Source organism: Cavia porcellus, unplaced genomic scaffold, assembly GCF_034190915.1.
Source record: "Cavia porcellus strain 051 isolate PalLab524CR breed Dunkin Hartley unplaced genomic scaffold, mCavPor4.1 scaffold_5, whole genome shotgun sequence".
Lineage (NCBI taxonomy): Eukaryota > Metazoa > Chordata > Mammalia > Rodentia > Caviidae > Cavia > Cavia porcellus.
This window is the reverse complement of record NW_026947488.1, coordinates 92,727,777-92,731,694: the sequence shown is the minus strand read 5'-3', so window position 1 is coordinate 92,731,694 and position 3,918 is coordinate 92,727,777. Positions and strand designations below refer to the sequence as shown.

The following is a 3,918-nucleotide window of genomic DNA, read 5'->3' as shown; positions in this document are numbered from 1 at the left end:
CTATTTTCTCATTCAACCACTGAAGTGGGGAAAGTGTATTCCCAGCTTACTGATTTGAAATGGAACCTCAGGAAAGTATCCGGTCTCCCCAAAGTCACAAGGCACAGTTCAGGGCTGGGGTGTGGCTGGGCAGGCTGCTTTCCCAGCGCCGGAAGCCCTGGGTTCAAGCCCTAGCACTGTCAAAAGAAAAAAGGAGAGAGAGAGAGAGAGAGAGAGAGAGAGAGAGAGAGAGATACTGAGAGAGAGAGACAGGCAGGAAGAAGACAAGTGACACCCTGGCCCTGTTCCTCCACTGCCTTTCCCGCCTGCTCTCCCGGTGCCTCCCTCCCTGCCTGCCCCTCTTACGCCCTCCCCTTCCTTCATGATCATCGGCCTCTGCCCCACAGGCCTCTGAAGAAAGAGCTGGCAGGGCCTCCTTCCTGGGGCTGCATCCTCCTTCAGGTAGCCACAGAGCTGGGGACTGAACTCAGCGCCTTTCATTTGCTTTTCTGTCTGTCTGTTTTGAGATAGGGCACTGCTAAATCACTAACTTGCAGAGGCTGGGCTCAAACTTTTGGCCTTCCTGCCTCAGCTTCTCAGAGTCAGAGCTGGGGCAGCAGGTGTGCTCACCACAGCTGGCTTCCCGGTTTTGGCTTGGGGTCATCTGTGTGCTCAGCCCTGGGCTGGGCCTGGCCTTCCCTCCTTACTCTCTGCCCTGCACCTGCTTACCCAGCACCTCAGTACAGACCTTGTGGGGCCCAGGGACAGCCCTGATGCCAGAGCCACAGTCTTTGTGTGCCTGGTTCCTGAAGAGACTCAGCTGGCAGAGAAGAGGAATGCTCCTGGGTTTTCTTTCCACTAGTTCTTGTTTCTGAGGGATCCGCAGGAGTCCCGCTTCTACTGAGGAGGAAAGTCATTTCACAGGCCAGCCTGCCCTCCGGTGGCCGACATGGACACTATTTCCACTTGAGCCTCTTAGCAGAGTCGTGCTTAGCAAGACTGTTTCCGCAGCCTCGCCCTGGAGCATGACTTGCTTGGGCCCAGCACCACTCCTCCTGCTGCCCTTGGCCTCCCTGGCCCCCAGGCACGTCCTGTCTGAGCCCTGCGCCCCACAGCGGACACAGGCACGCTGCAGATGAACCGGGAAAGCCTTGGGAGCCGGCCAGCCGGTGCTGTGTGCTGATGAGTTGCAGTTAGCAAGTATTGTAATGCTCTAAGTCTATCCCCAATATTGCACAGGACAGAGGTGCAATTGTTTCACTGTTTATCTGAAACATAAATTTAAGGCCCTGGGTCAATGTCTGTCTTTTCACTTGCTAAATTTGGCAAAGCTTGCCGGAGGGAGCAGGGCCATCAGGAGCTCACCTGGACATAGTGGGGTTAAAGACAGGGGAAGGTAGGACACCAAGTCCCAGGGGAGTCTGCCACACTCAGAGGGGCTGGGTCTAGATCCAGCATGGAACCAGAGAGTGGAGGACAGGAATTGAGCTTCACACAGGGACCTGGGACTTATACCCACATCATCTGCAGGCACGGTAGGGAAGTCATGGAGCTCTGCTCGGATGCCCTTCCTCGGCTCCCCAGCCCCTCACCAGCGCCTTCAGCAGATGCCTGCAGCACACAGCCAGCACCTGAGACAGGCTTCCTCCAAGTCCATCAGCTCACCTGGTCCCTGAGGGTGAGCGCTGAGTCTCCTTCTCCCAAGGGATCCAGAATAAGAGGAACGGATTTGGGCTAGGGATGTAGCTCCATGGCATAGTGCCTACTTGGCAATCACGAGGTCCTGAGTTCAATTCCTGCACCTAAAAAAATAAAAAGAATGGATTCAAAGAGGTTTGCAGGATCACAATGCTGTAGGGCCAGTGCCTCATTCAAGCAGTTCAGTGCTGAGCTATTTGAGCTTCTCTGTGCTTCCATTTCTGCATCAGTAACATGGGACTAACAGTCAAGCCTGTCTCATAGGGCAGGTGACAGACATAATGTAGCTGGCATGTAGCTGCAAGGCAAAACCTGTGCATAAGGTACTGGAGGCCCTGGGTCCAACCTCAGCACCCAAAATTAAAATAGACATGAAGAATCGATCACCATGCATTTTGGCTCTTACCTGTAGTACTTCCTGAGACAGGGATCATCACAAGTTTTTCTTCTGGAGTTGGAGTGCATGCCAGTTCTTTCCAGTATTGAGGGCATCTAAAGCAACCACAAGAGCACGAGACATTAGAGCAACTCCTCATGCAGAGCACAAAGCAGGCCTCGAGGGTGGCGTGACAGTGCGGAGCCTTCTCTTGGCAGCAGAGCCCCATGGGCACAGCCAGGCACCTACGTTCCTACCAGTATTAGAACCTATTTATAATGATCTATGGTAATTACACTGGACAAGAGTTTGAGGGCTATTAGTCCTCTTTATTTGGCTAGAAAATATTTGAAGCATGAAGCTGCATGAGATAATCAGTGCCAGCACCATTATGAAATATCCTTTTATTTGGAACCAATTTGGACTGTCGTTTTCAATATCGCAGATTATCCATCTTCAGCTTCCAAGTCCTCCAGGATCGGAGAGTGGTGAGTGGCACAGGCCTGCCCAGGAGTGGTGGCCAGGAGGAGCCCGCCCCAGGGAACAGGATCCTGTCACCTCTCCTTCACACACAACACGACTCCCCCGCCAGGCTCAGTGTCTCCTCTTGTTCTTTCTCCAAGAGGGAGCAGGGTAACTGGGGCTGTCATCTGCCTAGCACACGACACAACTGTGTGGTTACTGGCTGTCTGGGGTTGGTGCTCACCCCGAGCTAAATAGCCATGACATTATAATAAATAAGAGGCTCTCAAGCTGTGCCTGGATGGTTTAGTTAGATTTAAAGGTTAAAAACAATTTAACAGACCAGATGTTTAATTCTGCACAATGACAAACCCGACTCATTCATCTACATTTCTTCTACTTTCCACTTGAATGTTTTAGAATAAGATGGGCTGGCTCAACCTGCCCACAGCAGAACCTACTGGATGACTTTGTGTGCCCATCCTTTATAGCCAAGAAGGCAGAAAGGCTCTGCCTGAGAAGTCTAAAGCAAGGCCACAAGATCCTGTCACCCCTCCAGGCTGGTGGGACCCCCATTGTCTACAGGGTCCCCTGGAAAGATTTCTTTCTCTAAAAGCCAGGGGCTATATGCCTTCCTTAACCTTGATTTTAATGAGAAAGAGCAATAAGGAACAATTACTGGGCCAAAGATCCCCAGGCTACAAGGCTCTGGCAAGTCCAATTCATCACCCTCTTCTTGTTTCAAACTCAGACTGGCTCTTGAGACTGCGTGAAGTGGCCTCAGGAGCGCTCTCCCTGTGCCTGGAGCCTGTGACGTCACAGAGCACCCACATCACCCGGCAGCCCACTTACAAAGCTTTGGCTACTTTAACTGCTCCAAGTTAACTAGACTCTAATGTGCAGCATTTCTCTGGTCTCCACTTGAAGGCTAAGTTACTTTTTACTCGTTGCTGAGACAAAATACCTGAAGCCCAAGTTGGGAAAGGAAAAGTTTATTTCTTACAGTTTTTGGAGGTTTCAGTCCACACTCAGTTGGAGTGCGCCTGCCTGGGCCACAGTTTATGGCTGCCACCAACAGCAAACAGGAACCAGCAAAGAGCAAGACACACCTTCCTGCCATTACACCACATCCTGGCTCCACCTCTTTGTGGGTGGAGCACTGACACCATCAGTACAAGCACTAGACAATGAACCATCACAAATGCGCAATGCAAACTCATGAGTCCTGGGGGACACAGACATAAACCATGACAAAGGGTAAATTCATTATTCTAATGTTCACTGCTAAACTTACAATTTTATTTGCATGGAGAAAACTCATGAAACAGAAACGATAGATAAGACTGGAAAGTGACTTTAGTATTTGGTGATTTCAGAACCTCCCTCCCCTTCAGCCTCTGTTA

General features: G+C 51.1%; 1 long non-coding RNA gene across 1 annotated transcript; it reads right to left on the bottom strand.

Moving 5' to 3' along the window:
- Positions 1–459: 459 nt before the first annotated feature.
- On the bottom strand, positions 460–3,598 carry LOC134475904 (uncharacterized). The gene is made up of 4 exons (XR_010047230.1): positions 3,519–3,598; positions 2,084–2,169; positions 1,645–1,781; positions 460–876 (listed from the first exon to the last, which is right to left on the bottom strand). It is a non-coding gene; the product is annotated as an uncharacterized LOC134475904 (long non-coding RNA).
- Between the last annotated feature and the right edge of the window lie 320 nt (positions 3,599–3,918).